General features: G+C 45.0%; 2 long non-coding RNA genes across 3 annotated transcripts in view; both read left to right on the top strand.

Annotated features, from left to right (window-relative positions):
- The window catches only part of LOC134935249 (uncharacterized), a 32566-nt gene extending 30782 nt beyond the window's left edge, over positions 1 to 1784 (top strand). The window contains exon 4 of the long non-coding RNA XR_010180012.1: positions 1669 to 1784. This is a non-coding gene — a long non-coding RNA (uncharacterized LOC134935249). The remainder of the gene's footprint in view (positions 1 to 1668) is intronic.
- Positions 1 to 22503, top strand: part of LOC134935248 (uncharacterized) — a 297771-nt gene that overhangs the window by 121013 nt on the left and 154255 nt on the right. The gene's annotated exons all lie outside the window — the stretch shown is intronic.

Below are 22503 nucleotides of genomic sequence, written 5' to 3'. Positions count from 1 at the left end.
ATTTCCTTTGTTTACCTGTCACTATGTTATCCTCCTTGTGGACGGACAGATGCAAATGCAGTGTGATGTGGTAGAAAATGGGTAACTTTAAAAAAGAACTCTTTTAGTGTGTAGCTCAGATATTGGTGCCTACAATTTGCAGAAAAAATCGTCTGATTGTCGGGCAGACCAAAAAAAATCTGACAGTGTGTACCTAGCTTTTAGGTGCATAATCATCAAGGAAAAGTTGTGAAATGTGAAACTTAAGTTTTCAATTCTGAAGCTTCCATTTCACAATTTTTTCGGTATTCAGCATGCCTGCATACTAAAATGTTCCCTTCCGAATAGCTGCTCCTTTTGCAGAGACAGCTTTTCGGAAATGGGGCACTTTTCCCCAGCTGCTTCGATCTTTTCAGACTGTACCAGCCAAACCCCCGCTCCACCTGCTGCCGTAATGCAGGAGCCGCTGCCAGGACCAGGGCCCGCCCCATCACCTGCCTATCTGCCGCTGCAGATGCCGAAATCTGTTCCCACCACAGCTGCTGTGACCTCTCTCCTTTGCCCCTAGCTCACAGGAGGACTGCTCAGAGCTGGGGAGGGCTGCAGGAGGTAAGAGAACACAGCAGGGAGGGATCTTTTCTGACCCCTCTGCTGCATAAGGAAGCTGAACGCCACCTCAGGATGGCGAAGAGTTTCACTATCAAACTCCGGGAAAAATGCTTTTTAGGAGTTTGATGAATGTACTAATTTCTACATCCCCGTACTATAGTATGGGGAGTGTAGAAATGATCGAAGCAGGCTGTATCAAAGGAAATATTAGTTACAGATGGAGCCACGCTCATTGATCGTGGCTACATCGCAGGCGGGGGTGAGCGGCATGCCTGCGCCACGGCCAGCCGCCGAGCGTACACAGGCACTCCCATTCACTATGAGTGGAGTGCGTGCGCATTTACGATGCACACGCGGCCCATTCGCTCCTGGCGGTCCGCCTCACCGGGCGTGACAAGGCACAGACGGAGCTACGATTAGCATGGCTCCATCTCTGTATCTCCTTTGTTACAGCACTGATTAATAAACATTTCACACACAAAAAAAAAAAAAAATTGTGACGTTTTAGGGATAATGAATATCTAAATACCAAGTAGAGGTGATAAGCACCTACATTATTTAACATACTATACACCCTCACAACACATACATTATTTAACATACTATACACCCTCACAACACATACCACAGGAAAGGTTGTTACACCTTCCTTTACTTTTATGTTTCATGTATAGTATTTTATGCAAAATTTCATGTGAACCTCCATTAGTGCTACTTGAATGTCCTGTATGTTTTGCTTTGCATGTTTTGGTTTGTGCCTATTGGTTCTCGACATCTGTGTACCCTCCTGTATGGCACTGTAGAATTTTGTGGCACCGTATACATAAATTATAATAATAATAATTGGAGTTCTTTTTGTGACAGTCAGGTGCATTTGCTACTGAGCTTCTGTGTCTTATTATCTTGCTCCCTGAGAGAGCGTAAGAGAGAGATGTTCTGAAGTTCACTTCTTGTGCATGGGTTCCATATTAATTAATTAGGCACATCTCCAGTATATAGATCACGTACTTATCTGTAAACCCAACATATGTGATCTCCAGCCCCGTTGGAGAGTAATCGACTTCATCTATCCATGTGTAGGAGGCCAGGAGATGAATCTGTCCCATCTCTACAGATAGGAGTTGGTGATGCACCTGCTGCATTGAATTGTGACTCCCGACGCCCCCAGCATGAAATATAGTTTGCTATTTTGGAAGCCACTGGTAAGTGCGGGAGAGTCTCATAGAGCCCCTAGCTCGTTAATCTTAAGTCAGGCTGAGAAAATAAGTGTCAGGAAAAGTGCTGTTTGGTGGGAGAAGGCAGAGACTTAAGATAGAATACAGAGTAGTGTGGAAAGGAAGAATGATATGTGTCACTGTGGAGAGAAGCACCCTCGCCCGAAAATATAAAACAGACAAATGATAACGGTATAGGAGGTAATCAGTCTTATTTGGAAGCTTGGTAAACAATGATGAGAAATAATGTTTTAGATGCAGATTACATGTTTTCTTACTACTGTATGGAGAACAGTCACTTCTACTACACAGGCAGTAATGAGACATCAGGGGTCTGATTCTGGGTCGCATGCAGCTCTGTATATATCCGTATTCAAAATGCAAATATATTACTAACGGAATACAGGTTGAGTCTCCCTTATCCATGATTATAAAATCCTAAATTATCCGAAAACCAGAATATTTCAGGACAGCCGTGACATCAGTGGCCAATGACTGCTGGAGTGGGAACTGCTCCTCCACCCAGCTGATGGACCCCGTAGTATGCATCAGACTGCCCCCCCCCCCCCAATTCCCCCCCCCCCCACGCGCGCAGATACTGCTGAACCCCTGCTGATATGTATTCTGAAAACAAACAAAAAAATCACATATACGAAATACTCCTAGTCCTGAGCATTTTAGGTATGGGAGACTCGACCTGAACGAACATTTTCCACAGATGGGGGGGATCTAAATCCCCTATCTTCACCATCTTGTATCAAATAAAAAACAAAAGAAAATGCATTTTTATTTCAAGTGCATATTTTTTGGTCAAAAACTACACATACGGGTATATTCAATTACAGTTGGAAACAGCCGTCTTGTCAGAAAGACGTCAGTTTCCGACTATTTTAGGTTGGAAGGGGTTCCGACTTATTCAATGGTCCCCTAATTTTTCTGATAAGTTGGGAATTCCGACTTGTCGGAAAGCAGATGGATCGGCGGAATAGCCACCGATCCGCGTGTTTTTGTCGGAAACGCTGCCAAATTAGACAGTTTTTGGCCCCGTTTCCGACAATATCATTCCGACTTTAAAAAATGAATGACATTGTCAAGAACGGCCAAATCCTTTTGGATTTGGCCTTTCCTTGAATAGTGCTTTGTTGGATCTTTTCCGACAATGCTTGTCGGAAAGCATCCGACTTGAATTGAATATACCCCATAGAGTCCTGCTTTTATTATTTTGGATAGGTAGATTATTGGCGAAACAAGAACCACAAAGTATTTATTAGTGGTGGTTATAAGAATCACGATCCTTTTTGGTTTCCTTTCTTGAAATTTCAATGAAAACACTTGTTTTTTTTGTCCATTTGGGCTGAAAATTAAATTGACATGTTGGAATGAGTAAAAGGACTAATGGTATTTTCTGAAAATACAAAGTATTTTATAAACCCAAGGTATATTTTGTGTGGTTACCGAAAAAAACATATCAGTGATACAGATGTTGGAATGTGATGAGCGTAAATGTGAAAAAATGACCTCAGCACAATAGTAAGAAAAAAACCCTCAGCAGCAAAAGGGTTAATAATAAATATGCATCATGATTAATCATAAATAGGACATGTAACTAGTAATACCTGGTCATATTTTGGGTGAGGATAGAAAAGGGCCTTGCAACCCCTTTCTAAACCAGGACCACCTTCATAAATGTGAATTCCATACCCCTAGAAGCTCATTTAAATGTTTCGTCCCACAACTCAGCATCTCCTGTGTACACTTGGGTGGTAATTCTGAGTTGATCGCAGCAGCAAGTTTGTTAGCAGTTGGGCAAAACCATGGGGGTCATTCCGAGTTGATCGCTCGTTGCCGATTTTCGCAACGGAGCGATTAAGGCTAAAATGCGCATGCGCATGGTACGCAGTGCGCATGCGCTAAGTATTTTACCACAAAACTTAGTAAATTTGCTCACGTCCGAACGAAGAATTTTCATTGTTGTAGTGATCGGAGTGTGATTGACAGGAAGTGGGTGTTTCTGGGCGGATACTGCCCGTTTTCTGGGAGTGTGCGGAAAAACGCAGGCGTGCCAGGATAAAACGCGGGAGTGTCTGGAGAAACGGGGGAGTGGCTGGCCGAACGCAGGGCGTGTTTGTGACGTCAAACAGGGAACGAAACGGGCTGAGCTGATCGCAATCTGTGAGTAGGTCTGGAGCTACTCAGAAACTGCTAAGAATTTTCTATTCGCAATTCTGCTAATCTTTCGTTCGCTATTCTGGTAAGGTAAGATACACTACCAGAGGGCGGCGGCCTAGCGTGTGCAATGCTGCTAAAATCTGCTAGCGAGCGAACAACTCGGAATGACCCCCCATGTGCACTGCAGGGGGGACAGATATAACATGTTCAGAGAGAGTTAGATTTGGGTGGGGTGTAGTCAAACTGAAATCTAAATTGCAGTGTAAAAATAAAGCAGCCAGTATTTTCCCTGCACAGAAACAAAATAAGCCACCCAAATCTAACTCTCTCTGCAAATGTTATATCTGCCCCACCTGCAGTGCACATAGGTGGTCATTCTGAGTTGTTCACTCGTTGCCGATTTTTGCAGTGCAGCGATCAAGTGAAAAAATGGCAAAAATGCGCATGCGCATGGTACGCAGCGAGCATGCGCTAAGTACTTTCACACAAAACTTTGTAGATTTACACAAGCTCGAGCGACATTTTTTCATCGCTTGAGTGAACGTAGTGTGATTGACAGGAAGTGGGTGTTTCTGGGCAAAAACTGTCCGTTTTCAGGGAGTGTGCTAAAAAACGCAGGCGTGCCAGGTAAAAACGCAGGAGTGGCTGGAGAAACGGGGGAGTGGCTGGCCGAACGCAGGGCGTGTTTGTGACGTCAAACCAGGAACTAAACGGACTGAGGTGATCGCAGTCTAGGACAGCGGTGGCCAACCCGCGGCTCTCGAGCTGCATGCGGCTCTTTCTATCTCTGCATACGGCTCGTAAGCTCCCGCGGCGCCTCCCGCTGCCCTAGTCTGTAGTGCCCGGCGCCGGCCCGTGAGCCAGTAAGATCTCGTGGACCGGCTGCCAATCAGGAGTCTTAGCTGCAGGTCCGCGAACTCTGGCTCACGGACCGGTGCCTAATTAGAGAGAATCAACACCGCCAGAGAGTGGAGACTGAGGGGCAGGAGAAGCGCATACTGCGCTTTCCTCCCCTCACAAGCAGCAGACTGAGCAGAGCAGCAGTGTGGCGGTGAGGAGCACTTGGGGGTCGCAGTGTGGGGACATGTGTATCTTACACTGGGGGCATATCTGGCACTGGGGGGACGTGTATCTGGCACTGGGGGCAATTCTGGAACTGGGGGATGTGTATCTGGCACTGGGGGCATATCTGGCACTGGGGGGACATGTGTTTCTGGCACTGGGGGCATATCTGGCACTGGGGGGGACATGTATCTGACACTGGGGGCATATCTGGCACTGGGGAGACGTGTAGCTGGCAGTGGGGGCATATTTGGCACTGGGAGCATATCTGGCACTGGGGGGACATATGTATCTGGCACTGTGGGCATATCTGGCACTGTGAGCATATCTGGCACTGGGGGGACATGTGTATCTTACACTGGGGGCATATCTGGCACTGGGGAGATGTGTATCTGGCAGTGGGGGCATATCTGGCACTGGGGGGGACATGTGTTTCTGGCACTGGGGGCATATCTGGCACCTGGGGGGACATGTATCTGGCACTGGGGGCATATCTGGCACTGGGGAGATGTGTAGCTGGCAGTGGGGGGGGGGGGGGGGCATATTTGGCACTGGGGACATATCTGGCACTGGGGGGACATATGTATCTGGCACTGTGGGCATATCTGGCACTGTGCGCATATCTGGCACTGGGGGGACATGTGTATCTTACACTGGGGGCATATCTGGCACTGGGGAGATGTGTATCTGGCAGTGGGGGCATATCTGGCACTGGGGGGGGGACATGTGTTTCTGGCACTGGGGGCATATCTGGCACCTGGGGGGACATGTATCTGGCACTGGGGGCATATCTGGCACTGGGGAGATGTGTAGCTGGCAGTGGGGGGGGGGCATATTTGGCACTGGGGGCATATCTGGCACTGGGGGGACATATGTATCTGGCACTGTGGGCATATCTGGCACTGGGGGGACATGTGTATCTGGTACTAGGGGCATATCTGGCACTGGGGGGACATGTGTATCTTACACTGGGGGCAAATCTGGCACTGGGGAGATGTGTATCTGGCAGTGGGGGCATATCTGGCACTATGGGGACATATATGTATATGGCACTGTGGGGGCATATATGTATCTAGCACTGTGGAGGAATATATGTATCTGGCATTGTGGAGGAATATATGTATCTGGCACTGTGGGGACATGCATGTATCTGGCACTGTGGGGACATACATGTATCTGGCACTGTGGGGGCATATATGTATCTGGCACTGTGGGGGCATATATGTATTTGGCACTGTGGAGGCATATATGTATTTGGCACTGTGGATGCATATATGTATTTGGCACTGTGGAGGCACCCATTTTTTGGTGTTTTTCTATGTATGTGGCACTGTACAGGGGCTTTATTTGTATGGGGCACTGTATAACATGACTAAAAATGGGGTTATGACACAGGCCCCCATTTTTGCTCACACGCCTTCGGCGCACGCATGATATGGCTCTTACCCTTGATAACAGATCTTTTCTTGCTCTTTGCCACTGACTGGTTGGCCACCCCTGGTCTAGGAGTAGGTCTGGAGCTACTCAGAAACTGCAGGGAATTATTTAGTAGCAGTTCTGCTAATCTTTCGTTCGCTATTCTGCTAAACTAAGATACACTCCCAGAGGGCGGCAGCCTAGCGTTTGCACTGCTGCTAAAAGCAGCTAGCGAGCGAACAACTCGGAATGAGGGCCATGGTTTTGCCCAATTGCTAACAAACTTTCTGCTGCGATCAACTCAGAATTACCCCCTTGGTGCAATATTAGGCACATTCCTGCACTTAACCCATATCAAGCAAGAAAATCCATCATCCACCAGCTACATTAGGAGCAAAATGCTGAACCCCACTGTCAGAAACATGTTCGTCCCTAATAAATGGGTTCAATAGTACAGCAATAGGTGACACATCTTGTGTGCTCCATGACTGCAGCAGTGTACATGATTATTTATTTGTATCATCAAACCAAGTTTAGTGACACACAAAGTACATTTAATATGTGAATGTTTTCTAACAGCACCAGGCAACAAAAAAGGTAAATATTTGGGTTGGGGAGAGCAAGAAGGCTGTCGCAATATTTAAATCATACATTTCTATTCTGGTAGTATTACCGTCTACCTGCCCTTTCCATGATGTTTTCCTGTTTATGTTGAAATACTAATATCTCGTTGGGATGTAGTTAATATACCGGCTGTCGGGATCCCGGCTTTCAGGATCCCGACCCCAGAATCCCGACAGCCAAGCCATGACGGCTCTGGGTGTCAAACTCGTTCCCAAGGGATGTGTAATGCTTGTTGCCTGGGGTAATGCTCGTTCCCAGGGGATGTGTAATGCTCATTGCCAGGGGTAATGCTCATTGCCTGGGGTAATGCTCGTTCCCAGGGGATGTGTAATGCTCATTGCCAGGGGTAATGCTCGTAGCCAGGGGTATATACGCCCTGGCACCAGCTGCCAGTGCTGCTATCCTGCTCTCCTTCCTCCCTCCAATAGTACTCCGCTTGGTGGCGGAGTTTCGCATAATGACGCAATTGCGTTGTGATGTCACGATTTGGAGTACTATCGGAGGGAGAAGGGGGAGCAGGATAGGAGCCAGCAAGTGCCGCGGCGGGCGCCCTTGCAATCGCACGGCTTGCCTGCTGCTAGAAACGGCACTGAGTTCAGGGCGGTGTATGAGAGGAAGGGGCACATGTACAGTCTCCTTATGAGCCCTCCCTCTCAACGCCGCAGTTGCCGAGTAGACTCTTACACTGTGCCAGAGTCTGCTGCACATGTGCAGGCCTCCAAGAACATGGTGCAGTGAAATGCCATTTTCACAGTAATTTAAGTATAATGTATGGGTTCAGGGTGTGAAGTGTGCCCCTCCTTTCCCTCCATACAAAAAATTAACATTTATCAGTTTAAGTAAAATGATATGTAGTGCAAGATATGGCACACGTCCTTCGTATGTGACCGTTACCTTTTTTTTAACGCAGATTGCATACTTTTTCAGTTAGTGTGCACTTTCAAGAATAGTGTACACCCCACACTACATTACTGACCCCTCTATACCCTACACTACATTACTGACCCCTCTATACCCTACACTACATTACTGACCCCTTTGTACCCTATACTACATTAATGTCCCCTCTATAAACTATACTGCATTAATGACACCTATTGTGCACTTTCAATAATAGTGTACACCCCACATTAAATTACTGACCCCTCTATACCCCACACAACATTAATGACCCCCCTGTAGCCCAGACTACATTTTTGAACCCTCCTTTACTCTACACTACATCACTGACACCTCTATACCGTACACTACATCACTGACCCCTCTATACCCTACACTACATTTATGACCCCTCTATACACTACACTGCATTACTGACCCCTCTATACCCTACAGTAACTACATTACTGACCCATCTATACCCCACACTACATTAATGACACCTCTATACCCCACACACTACTGACCCCCTCTATACCCTACACTACATCACTGACACCTCTATACCCTACACTACATTACTGATCCCTCTATACATCACACTACATTACTGACCCCTCTATACCCCACACTACATTAATGACACCTCTATACCCCACACACTATTGACCCCTCTATACCCTACACTACATAACTGACACCTCTATACCCTACACTACATTACTGATCCCTCTATACATCACACTACATTACTGACCCCTCTATACCCTACACTACATTACTGACACCTCTGCATTATGGACCCTTCTATACACAGCATTACTGATTCTGCTATACCCCACACTACATCACTAACCCCTCTATACCCTATATTATATCATTGATCCCTCCATACCATTACATTACATTACTGAACTCTATACTTTACACTACTTTAATGACCCCTCTATAACTGCCACTACAGTATGGACCCCTCTATATCTTATACTATATTATTGACCCTGTTATTAACCATAGAATATGACGGCAGATAAGAACAACTTGGCCCATCTAGTCTGCCCCTTTTTTACCATATATTTACCTCAATCCTTATTTGATCCTTATTTCTTTGTAAGGATATCCTTATGTCTATCCCATGCATGCTTAAATTAGCTACACTATACTGTAAAACATCACTATGCTTCCTCTTTGCTCTACATCATGGAGTAACACTAGAAAAAACAAGACAAAGGGTAAAAAGGACAACAGACACTGATGAGCTAGCTAGACGGAGAAGAGAGAGAGTCTGAAAAAAGCAAAGCACAGAGAATAGGTAGGGCAACACACATACCATAGAGTGTGGGAGTGTGGGAGGATAGAGAGAAATAGAAAAGTAATACAAAGGGGAAAGTAGGCAAAGGACACTGACAAGACACACAAACATGGGTGAGCTGTGAGCTCACACTGTATTTGTAAGCTAACAGCTATCACATTTGAATTCAGTTCCCTAACAGAACTGTGTTTCTTTTTCTCTGGCTGCTGAACAGGGTCAGAATATTCATTAGCCAGTGCAGACATTCACCCGTCACAGTCCTTTTGCAAAGGAAGGAGTAATGATGGGGAACACGTAATTTACAGCAGGTCCTTTCTGCTGCTCCATGGTGAGACAACCGGGATGGTCAAAGTGTAACAGGTAGGTACAGGTGGGAATGTCAGTGCAGGTGTTGGTGGACGTACCTGGATTCTTCACCTGGAATCACCTCTTGGACCGGATCTTACTGCTGGAACCCTAGGCAGAAAGGCGAGGAACCCCAACCCCAGAGAAACCAACACAATAGTCACCACACGTTTGGACGGTGCAAAAGATTTATTGTTCTGGAACAAACTGGTCACCGCTGTGGGATTGACTAATTAAGGGGTAAATGCAAACCACAATACGGCTAGAGCAATGCAAACATTAACATACAGTAGTATTGCAAATATCAGTATGGAATTTCAGTGTACTGGTATAAAACCACAATATATAGTTCACATTTACATTAAAATTTAAAAAGTGACCTTAAACATCCATCAGGTGGCAGTCTGACTCTCCTGACGCTGCAAGTTAGTTTAACTAATGTTTATACCCAGGTAAGAGTTACATTTCAGAAGCAATGGAAATACACTAGAAGTTCAGAAGTATAGGAGCTATATTAGTTGCAGTCTCAAAGGTCGAGTTGGTTGCTAGCAGTTAGCAACAGAAGCACAATATGAAGAATGCAGTTCAGATGCATAGTAGAGATGGCATGCAAGCTACAAACTCAGTCCAGTCAGTATGTGAAAGCCTGCATAAACTGACATATAGGTTTAATGTGTTGTTGGTGAAAGCAAGTAAGCAAACAACAATACCATGCAGTGTCTAGCAGGGGCCAGCAAGCGTGAATGAGCAGGTAAATGCAGAGGGAAGGCATGCAGGTATTGAGATAAATGAGCAGTTCAGGAGTAGTAATGAATTAAGCACAGTACTCTTTCCTAGTAGAGGTAGCAGTTTATCAGCGTCTCAGTGTAGTGTAAAGATGGAGCCTAGCCCTTGCAATCAGTGTAAACTCCTTTATTACTAACAGTCTCAGGGCTATTGCTGTACTTGCTTAGGTTGCAGTCTACTCACGAACTGATAATTAAGTGACAATGCTAAATTCTTTTGTCGTATAAACAACCCTTAATGAAGTCTAAGAACACTGTACGCTGTTTACTTAAGAAGTACCGTAAGGGTACGCTAGTTGCGTAACGATCGCTCAGCCGAAGGCGAGGCGCTCAAGCGTCACGTTCGCTCACGGCCCAGTGATCACAGGACAACACGTTATTGGCTATGACTAGAGTAATGATTCGCTACGGCGTAGCGGACGCTCGAGACCACGAGGAGATCACCAGCGGCGCAGACGCTCACAACGCTATACCTTTATGTCTAAACCTTTTATCAAAGTAATACACAGAATACCTTAATGTGAATACAGGGTGTAAGTGCAACCTTGTGTAACCTGACTAACTACAAAGCTGCTTGAGCGTCACCGACGCTCAAGTGAACACTTAACACTATGAGAAAAATACACAGATACCTGTTTAGGGTCCAAAGCCTATTATCTGTATTATAACTATTATACTTGCAAAAAGATTCACAGTACAAATGATACACTACAATATAACAGAGACTTCCTAACCAAATAACTATACAAGAAATACAATACAATACTATGCTGATCTAATACAATACGATAATAGTCAATGGGAGATACAAGAGAAAGAGAAGGGAGAGAGAGAGAGAGACGGAGAGAGAGAGAGAGATTGGCTCACAGTAAGACAATGATTACGGAGAGAAACTTACGCACAAAGGGTATGATCGCATGCGCCTCGATATCCAGCTCCCGATTATCAGCAAGAAAACCGTTGATGAGAGTGAAGTTGGATATGGTCGGCCTGCCTATTTATGCCCCACACACAATGCAATCTCATAGTCCCTACAATCCCATTGTCCATTGGACGAAGGAATTCGGCCCCGCATCATAACAAAAGGTCATAGGTTGATTCATACAGGTGGGCTGTGACGATTTCCAACAGCTCAGGTGGGTGGGAAACTGGGTTTCCCGCCGCATACCTGAGTATGAGTAAATAATAGAAATGGACATAAACTTCTTATGTCCATAACTATCCGCACGAGCGATTAATACGCTCCAAACCAACACCGGAATATTGTTAATTAAATACTCTTCCGATGGGTACCAAACACTGCTGTATAATTCCTGTTAGACCCTTCGCACAATACAAAGAGGGATTCCTCCGTTCAGGGACATTCTATATTAACCAAACTTTCAGAATCTATCAAAGGGACCATGGTCTACAAACTACATTAATTGTGAAAATATGTGACGAATGAGTCGCACGCTACGGTTACATAAACTCTACCGTAAATACGCATACCGTGCGTCCGCGGGTGCACGCTATTGCGGGTATGCGCCTTCACGGGAGAGCGTACGCATGCGCAGCGCAGACCAGTGTGCGGTGCAAATATGGCAGAGTGTATGGGGATATTTTTCTGACTTTGACAGTCCACCCTTTGGCAGTCAATAATAACTGCCACCTTCAAAACATTTCAAAAAGGAGAAAAATATAAGTCAGGGGTTAATTCATTTCCATGGTTGGGTAAGGAAGAAGAGAGGAGTAGGTGTGAAGAGGGTATGACCTAGTGAGATAGCAGAAGCATGTGTGTATGAGTCCATGTTTGGGGGGGTCATGTATCATCGTGCCGTACGTGTGGTAAATCAAGCTTCGAGGTATTGCGAAGTATACATTTGAATTCCTTCTTATCCCGTGGTACAGGTCTGTGGATGGGCTGTCAAACTTTACCGAGCTCTTTTTTCGGATTTTTGAACAAAATGGGGAGCACATTTTAGTTGATGATACATGAATGGGGGAATATGTGATTGCTGATATCTGTGCCTGTATTCCCTATACTATGTGTGTCATTACCTGAGGGTTGTAGAAATGAAGAAAAGACATAATTACGGTAAATGCGGGGGTATTCTATGTCAGGGAAATGTACATCTGTTGTTGAAGTTTTGTTCGGTATCTGTTGAGAGTCGTCTTCTTTGCGCTGTATTGCTCCTTGGGCATGAGCAAATAGCTTTGTCAGTGCCATCAGATTTACAAAAATGTTGGGCTAGCGTGAGTTTAAAAATACTAGGGAAACTGGGGATCCATGGCAAAGTTCATCAAGTGTCCATATCATAGGTTGTCAAAACTTCATCTTTGGTGCTTGTCTGTTGTCTATATAGCGTCTCGTCAACTTCCTCGTCCAAGGGGGTCTTTGTATCTTGGAGAAAAAGCAGAAAAACAGGTGAAAGAAACGGACCTTATAATCGCATTTTCATCACATCATGGTTTCTATCATTGGGTCATAAATCAAATCCAGGTTAATTACGGTTTCCTCACTCCTCAAGCTCATCACTTTTGTACTTTGTTTGCACCTCATTAAAGCCTGCCCGCATCTAAATATCAATCCAATAGATATAACAACACCTAAGATACATAGGAGAAACTTTCCAACATCCATTATGACTCCTTGAGCCCAGTCTCCTAAACCGGAGAACCAATTTCGCGGGTTCAACCATGACACCCAACTAGTCAGGTCATTACCTACAGCGGCAAGGGTGAGATTGTGTTTTCGGCGAAATTCCCATTTTAATTGGAGAATATCGTCCATCTTTTGGTCTATGACCTCTACCGGATCCTCGGTGCTATTTGTGATATACGTGCAACACTTTATGCCGTACTGTGTTGCCAATGTAACACAATATCCGCCGGTTACTGCTGTAAGATAATTAAGAACCATCCTATGCTGAACTAGTTCTGTTTTATAAGCTTGAAGTTCTCTTCCAGTGTATCTGAACGTGTCATCATACATTTCAGTGATATTATCTAACAAATTGGCGAGTGCGGAAATGTATCTATAATTCATCACTCCTCGAGCGGTGCGAGTGAAATCTAACGCTACCAGAACCTGAATCCCGGTGGATTCATGGATAAGATCAGAGGCCGGATGCTCTAACCTTTCTGACAGTTGTCTTTTAACTCGGTGCTCGTAATGAGTGTGAGTATAAGGAGCTTGGGCACCACGGTGTATGTCCTTCATTTTGTCATGTGTAACAGTCATCACTTCAGGCAATACTTTTCCAATATAACACAATCCTTCAGAGTTTGGGGCAAGCCACTTGTACGCCTTTCTCCCGCATATGAAATATGCATCATCGGGGAGAACATATGGGACGGAGAAGGACATTACCATATTACAAACCTTCCAGGTGAAATCTCCTGACCCTAATTCTTCCATCTGCTTAATGCACGTATCAGACTGTACGATATGTGCACAGTATCCTGGTGATACTTCTCCAACTCTAGTAATCCTATTTCCTAAGGTATATCGATACCGGAAAGATTTTCCTCTACTGGCTATGTGGCGTACAAGCTCTGTATCTGTAGGCATTCTATCTGCTCTGTGTGAAAAGGTCATGGTAAGGTTGCTCCATGACACTTCCCAATTTCCCGGCTTACGGGGATTGGAGATATTAAAACATAAGAGGGACCTATCCACATGGTATTGGTGGAGCTTCAAACTAGGAGGGCTGGAGATATTAAACCTCCGGTCCACCGGTCTCCCACCACTTAGCTCAAGTACCTCCCCTAACGTTAAAGGAAATGGTACTAGCCCTGATTTGCTATGACCCTGAGGTACTTGAGAGCATACCCAACAATCTGTTTGGTTTAATACGTTACCCACTAAGGAGTGATAGTCACTCAATGGATGCCGGTCCATATGGATATTAAAACTGGATTGGCATTTCTTTATGCACCCATCCTCAATCAAATTGTCACAGAGCCTACAGATACAGTTTTCTTCAGCTAACAATCCATCACAATTTCTTCTATCGGATCGTTTTCTGATACTCGCCTTTGCTTGTTGGTTTGGTTGATCTTGGAAAACTACGCCTCCATCATCATAATCGGAACCCATTCCAGAACCTCTCTCGACCTCTATGGTACTCTCGCCGGAACAGACTGCTCTGGTCAACATCATGGTTAACATCAAAATCCGGATCACAGTCTCTTGGGGCAAGTCCATCTTTGAGGAGGAAATAGAGAAGGATGAGAAGGGGGAAAAAGAAATTTTAAGGGAGAGGGGATGGGAAGTGGAGAAAAACAATAAAAGGGAGAAGGGAGAAGGGAGTCGACAGCTGCTTTCGGTCTTCAAGGCTCAGGTGCCGCCTCAGTCCTCCTGGAACAGACACTCCAGTGATACAACCTTTACCGTCTGTTCCTTATCACGGGACTTCTCTGGATCAGCAACCTTTTTGCAGTGGGATGAATGGACCCAAGTCTCTCTCTCAGCAACCTTCAATGCTGTGGTGCTAGTCAATAAGACCTGGTATGGTCCTTCCCATCTATCAATAAGACAACCTGAGCGTAGAAAATTTCGTATCATTACATAATCCCCAGGTTCAATGTCATGACAATTACTATCTGGTAAATCAGGAATCACCAACTTCAGATTATCATTTTGATTCCTCAACTGCTTACTCATGTTAATCAAGTATTTTACAGTTACTTCATTGTTACATTTCAAATCATCCTGAGGGTTAATCATGACATGCGGTTGTCGACCAAACAGAATTTCAAAAGGGGACAGGTTAAGAGGGGACCTGGGAGCTTCTGGCCACGTCAATCCTGTCTCTGCCATTACTTTACTCAATTTATTTTTAATAGTGCTGTTCACTCTTTCGACCTTCGCACTCGCCTGTGGACGGTACGGAGTGTGCAGCTTGCTATCAATACCCATTAATTTACACATTCCTTGAAAGACATCACCGGTAAAATGGGTACCCCTATCACTTTCAATGATTCTAGGGATACCATATCTACATACAAATTCCTGCACAATTTTCTTAGCTGTAAACATAGCGGTATTTGTAGCTGCTGGAAATGCTTCGACCCAATTCGAGAAAACATCTATACAAACAAGTACATATTTCAAATTTCGACATGGGGGTAATTGAATGAAGTCAATTTGTATTACCTGGAAAGGGCCGCCGGCAGGTGGGATATGGGATGGTTCTGTAGGTATTGCTTTTCCAATATTCTTTCTCAGACAGGTAAGGCATGACATTGCTCTTTTACCCGCATGAGAGGAGAATCCTGGGGCGCACCAGTATGCTCTTACCAATTTGCACATCCCCTCCTTGCCTAGATGAGTCAACCCGTGAGCTGCCTCAGCCAGGCATGGAAGATATGCTCTGGGGGCCACTGGTTTACCATGTCCATCCGTCCAGAGCCCTGAGGACTCCTGGCCATATCCCTTTGCCTTCCAGACTGCCTTTTCCTGTGTGGAACACAAATTCTGCATCTCACACAACTTCTGTGTGTTGATGGTATTGAATACCATCAGTTGTGTGGTGTCGGTCTGTATGGGGGTAGCAGCTGCAAGCTTTGCGGCTTCGTCTGCTCGGCTGTTACCAAGGGATACTGGGTCTTGGCTATATGTATGTGCTTTACATTTGATAACAGCCACTCTGTCGGGTTCCTGTATCGCTGTTAGAAGCCTTTTTATATAAGCTGCATGCGCTATCGGTGTACCAGCTGCCGTCATGAAATTTCTGAGGCGCCATAGGGCTCCGAAATCATGTACTACCCCGAAGGCGTATCTAGAATCGGTGTAGATATTGGCTGACTTACCCTTAGCCAATTCACATGCTCTGGTTAGGGCGACCAGTTCAGCAACCTGGGCTGAGTGAGGTGGACCTAGCGGTTCCGCTTCTATGGTGTCTTGGTCATCTACGACTGCGTATCCAGTACACAAGTCTCCCGAGTCTGACTGTCTGTGACAACTACCGTCCGTGTAGAACGTGAGTTCTGCATCTTCCAGTGGATTGTCACTGATGTCAGGCCTTGCGGTAAAATTTTGGGTCAAATATTCCATACAATCATGTGTATCTTCCTTTGTATTAAATCCTCCTTCCCCATCACTCTCACCTTCCACCCTTTGTGTCTGACCAGGCACACCTGGGAGAAATGTTGCAGGATTTAATGTGCTGCATCTCCTTATGGTGATGTTTACTGGGGCCATTAATGCCAATTCCCATCTTGTAAACCTTGCTGATGAGACGTGTCTGGTTTGGGCAGAATTCAATAAGGCAGATACCGCATGTGGTGTATGGATTGTGAGGTTGTGGCCTAGCACGACATCTTCGCTTTTTGTCACTAGCAATGCTATCGCCGCAACGCTACGCAAGCATGTGGGGAGGGATCGCGCTACCGTGTCTAGCTGAGCGCTGTAGTATGCAACTGGCCTGCTGGTATCACCGTGTTTTTGGGTTAGTACACCTGCTGCGCAACCAGCACTTTCTGTTCCGTATAGTTCAAAGGGTTTCCCATAGTCTGGCATACCTAGTGCTGGCGCCTGCGTTAGGCACTGTTTGAGTCTCCCAAATGCTGTTTCGGATTCGTCTGTATGCGAGATCCTATCAGGTTTGTTTGAGGAGACCATTTCCTGCAAAGGTAACGCCAATATGGAAAACCCTGGGATCCAATTACGGCAATACCCACACATTCCTAAAAACGTCCTGATCTGTTGCTGGGTTTGTGGCAGTGTCATGTCTCTAATGGCTTGGATTCTATCAGCGGTCAGGTGTCTCAGTCCTTGTGTTAGACAGTGTCCCAGATATTTTACCTTAGTTTGGCATAATTGCAACTTGTCTTTGGAAACCTTATGTCCTGTGTCTGAAAGATGAAACAGGAGCTGTTTCGTATCCTTCAGGGAAGCTTCCAGCGAATCTGAACACAGTAGTAAATCATCTACATACTGTATCAATACTGATCCACTCTCCGGTTGGAAAGACTGTAAACAATCATGCAAAGCCTGAGAAAATATACTTGGACTATCTATGAAACCTTGGGGTAACCGAGTCCACGTGTATTGGACTCCTCTGTATGTAAATGCAAACAAGTATTGGCTGTCAGGGTGCAGAGGTACCGAAAAGAATGCGGAGCAGAGGTCAATAACAGTGAAAAATTTGGCAGTGGGAGGAATTTGCATTAGGATGACAGCTGGATTAGGCACTACGGGGAACTGACTCTCAACTATTTTGTTAATCCCCCTTAGATCCTGCACTAGCCTGTAACCCCTCCCCCCACTCTTTTTAACAGGGAAGATGGGACTATTTGCTGTGCTGGACGTTCTTACTAGAATGCCCTGTTGTAGCAAGCGCTCTATTACTGGGAAAACTCCTAACTCCACCTCTGGCTTCAGAGGATACTGTGGGATTTTTGGAGCTATCCTACCATCTTTTACTTGTACAACTACTGGAGCTACGTTTGCCATTAATCCAGTGTCCTGTCCATCTTTTGTCCAAAGTGACTCTGGTATCTGAGATGTCATCTCTTCTATTTGGGATGGATTCCTATTTGTCATAATGGGATGTGACATTAATTTTGATGGGGAGTCTAACATGTCTCGTACTTCCTGAGCGTGATTCTCAGGAATGTCCAAGAATACACCTTCAGGAGTACAATAAATGACGCAACCCATTTTACATAGTAAGTCTCTTCCCAGGAGATTGGTTGGTGCCGATGCAGCTAGCAAAAACGAATGCTTGGTATGCAAAGGCCCTATTGTAATCTCGGCTGGTTTGCTAACAGGGTAGTGCTGGACTACTCCTGTTACTCCCATGGCTGGAACTGTCCTACCAGTGGTTCTCATGCCCACTGTCGAATTTATCACTGACTTGGCCGCCCCTGTGTCTACAAGAAAGTTTAAGGTTTTACCAGCTACATTGATTGCAATCTCTGGTTCACTTCCAAGACTGGCAATCAATTTAACTGGCTGCAGATTACAGGTATGGCCACACCCCTATTGGGTATGCTGACCTCCCTGAATCCCGTTGGCAGCAACTACTTGTGGGGGAGTTAGCTGGGAACTACCAGAGGCATGCCAATCTCTGTTCGGGGGGTATCTTTTTGTTTCCCCTGTATGTGGCTCAAAACTCCGCCTCTGTGGACCCTGCTCCCAATGTCGTGTGTCGTGTCGTTGTCTAGGGGGTTGAAAAGATCTTTGTACACTCTTTGTTCTACAGTCTCGTGCATAGTGTCCCTGTTTGTTACAAGAAAAACATGTTATTACACTTGACTTACCCACAGGATTCGGTGGTACATACGCAGGCTGCCTTGTGGTCAGCGCCTGTATACTTACTGACATCAACTTATCACTTTGCGACTCCCTGTGTCTAGTGATGTTTCTGTCGTGATCAATAGCAGCCTCTCTCAATGTGGACACCGACAGACCTCGCCAACATGGTTGCGTGGTCTGAACCCTAGTCTTTAATGTTTCCTTTAAACCATCCATCAGTACAGATACTGCTACTTCTTGGTGGTTTGGGTTGGTCCTAATGTCTTCTATTCCAGTGTACTTTGCCATTTCTAATAGTGCCCGATGAAAATATTCTGTTGCCGTTTCGGACTCTTTTTGTCTAATGGAGAATATTTTGTTCCATTTAACAACGGCTGGGAAATACTCCTTTAGCTGTAAATTTATCCTTTTTACGTTATCTTTGTTGTACACATCTGAAAGTGGTACATCTTTATCTAGTCCACAATCAGCTAAGAATTGAACTGAGTCGACATTTGAAGGTAAACAAGCTCTTAGCAGTATCTGCCAATCCTTGTTGTTGGGTTCTACAGTGTTACCTAGATCCCTGATGTATTTTTGGCTGGCAACTAAGTCTTTCCTGGGGTCAGGAAATTCGGACACTATTGTTCTTAATTCCATTCGGGAAAATGGAGTGTACATGGCAATGTTCCTTATGGGAGTGGCTCCTGATACATCTGTTTTCCCATTGGGAACTGCTATTACTCTAACAGGGTTAACTCTAACAACCTCATTCTGTGTAGATTCTACAACTTGTGGTGAAATTGTTTCGGTATAATGCATGGTGCCGTACTTACCCGTTGACACGACCTCACCTATCCCTCCGCTAGGGGCCTTCGCTAATCTCGTGGGTGTTGCTGTGCCTACTGTGGTCTCTGCTATGGTGGCCGCTAGAGAGAGAGCTGAAATTGTTGCTGGATCGTCTTCTTGATCACACTCCTGAGGAAAGTTCAAAACAGGGTACATCTTGCACGGGTTAGTAATTGCATGGGTTACTTGGTTAACATCATTAACATTTACAGGGTTACTAAGTGTTTGTGTTTTACAACCCAGTGCGTTTCTCTCCGTAATCAACTTCTCTCCTGCTATGTATGGTGGTGGCGGGGCTGTGGCTATCAGTTTCCTGACTGCCCCAGATCCCGCCGCCAGAGCCAAACCTCTCTGTATCTCACCTTCCTGTTGCCACAACTGTAAATAATCATGATGCTGAATTCGTCTCTTTGTTGATTTTATGAGACATCTCCTCCTTAAATTTTGTAACACTTCTGGACTGAAGCTACCTATTCTTGGGAATTTCTCCCTGTCTTGTACAGTCATTCTCTCCCATTCATCACATAAAACCTCTGTGTGACTTCCGTATTTTTCACACATGATGTACCTTGCCGACCCGACTGGTCGGTTCTCTGAATCAACCCGAACCGAGGTTGATCGCCCCCTACCTGAACAATTGGCCCCCATAATCTGCAGGTGTTGCTTACTACTCCTTTGATCTTTATATCACGGTCTTCAGCGAACCCTTACAGCAAACCAAATTATTCAAAATAGGCCTGGCGGTGGCGGTTTACCGAGTACCCCACTCACTCGCCCACCTCGACCAATACGACCTGATCACACCGATATGGTGCTGGCGTACTCGATACAGGGCCCTACCAGAAACCTTCTGTTTACTGGAACATACGAGGGTTACCCGCAGGACACTTACTCTTTCCAGTAAAGGTGGGGTTGTTAGATAGTTCCTGAGTGACCAGCGAACTTCCCTTTAAAAATAAAAAATTACACAAATCACGTCAGAATGTACAAATAGCGTTTGTGACCACTTTACTCTAATGGTATTAGGTCAGATTACTAACTACTGCACACAATTACGTGCGGTACAATCGTTCAGTACATAAGCACTACCTGTTATGTACTGAGAGATCAATGGAATCGAAAATTGCGGCTGCGAATTCCTTCAGCCAGAGCTTCCAATGGCCTATATGGGTTTTAGCACCAACCCCCGGGGTTGTGCTTCTTGTACCTTTATAGCGGACCTTCTTGTACCTTGTGACCTCCTGGCCTTGTCCTTGTGACCTCCTGGCCTTGTTACCTTGTGACCTCCTGGTCTTGTTACCTTGTGGTCCGCTATACTCTAATGCTCAAATATTATTTAACCAGGGATGCCTCCCTAGCCACCGTATATGTCACTTACACGTATGTCCTTTACGAGTACCCGATTTCTTTTTTGGTTCAACCTCTAAGTTATATAAACTTATGTATACAAAAACACACTCACTCAACACATGTACACTTTCGTTTCTATATCTATTTCTGCGCAGAAATTTTCTTTAGCCCAGCTGTGTTACCAATTAGGAGCAGGATCTGTTGAACTAAATTTCAAATTTTCCAAAAATAGATTTGCGTTATTTACCGCGTCGCGTTATCTACCGCTGTGCGTTACTTATCGCCTTTGCGTTACTTATCGCCTTTTCACAACTTGAGCTACGTGGGCGTAACCGGACGCTACATTGCGTAATGAACGCTGCGTGCGTCGGCCTTTGGATTGCGTACGCTAGTCTTTGTTAGAGACACGTGTACGCAAAACAAAGATCCACCGTAACACAATATACTTTTATCAATGTAAACGATCCCTGATCATCTACCGCGTACCCCACTGGCTTTGCCTTATCTCCCAGGCAAACCTGTGTGTTTGTCTACACTTTTAACTATTACCTCTATTCTTAAACTATGAAATAACAGCAAGTCTCTTTTAGCACTTTTCTTTCAACTATAAAACTGGCAAACAGGATAGTGATATACGAAAAATGAAATACACAGATGGAAAAGAAATGCAGATATATATATGTATGCGTGCGTGTATACGCAAGACAGAAGAGAAATAAACAGTTTTAAAAGACACAAGCGTTTTGTTCTTACTTCCGGTTCCCGGATTCCTTCAGCACTCTTTATCTAAGTGAAGCAGACGCTTATCCCGTCAGCACTGCGAGACAACCTCCCACCCTTTGCTGGGGGATAATGTCTGCTGATCTACCTAGTGCAGATATGAGAAGGACAGGACGAGCCTCCAATTGACAATGCTAAATTCTTTTGTCGTATAAACAACCCTTAATGAAGTCTAAGAACACTGTACGCTGTTTACTTAAGAAGTACCGTAAGGGTACGCTAGTTGCGTAACGATCGCTCAGCCGAAGGCGAGGCGCTCAAGCGTCACGTTCGCTCACGGCCCAGTGATCACAGGACAACACGTTATTGGCTATGACTAGAGTAATGATTCGCTACGGCGTAGCGGACGCTCGAGACCACGAGGAGATCACCAGCGGCGCAGACGCTCACAACGCTATACCTTTATGTCTAAACCTTTTATCAAAGTAATACACAGAATACCTTAATGTGAATACAGGGTGTAAGTGCAACCTTGTGTAACCTGACTAACTACAAAGCTGCTTGAGCGTCACCGACGCTCAAGTGAACACTTAACACTATGAGAAAAATACACAGATACCTGTTTAGGGTCCAAAGCCTATTATCTGTATTATAACTATTATACTTGCAAAAAGATTCACAGTACAAATGATACACTACAATATAACAGAGACTTCCTAACCAAATAACTATACAAGAAATACAATACAATACTATGCTGATCTAATACAATACGATAATAGTCAATGGGAGATACAAGAGAAAGAGAAGGGAGAGAGAGAGAGAGACGGAGAGAGAGAGAGAGACGGAGAGAGAGAGATTGGCTCACAGTAAGACAATGATTACGGAGAGAAACTTACGCACAAAGGGTATGATCGCATGCGCCTCGATATCCAGCTCCCGATTATCAGCAAGAAAACCGTTGAT

This window comes from Pseudophryne corroboree, chromosome 6 (genome assembly GCF_028390025.1).
Source record: "Pseudophryne corroboree isolate aPseCor3 chromosome 6, aPseCor3.hap2, whole genome shotgun sequence".
Lineage (NCBI taxonomy): Eukaryota > Metazoa > Chordata > Amphibia > Anura > Myobatrachidae > Pseudophryne > Pseudophryne corroboree.
Note: the sequence above shows the minus strand (reverse complement) of the source record. Positions and strands in the feature narration are given on the sequence as shown.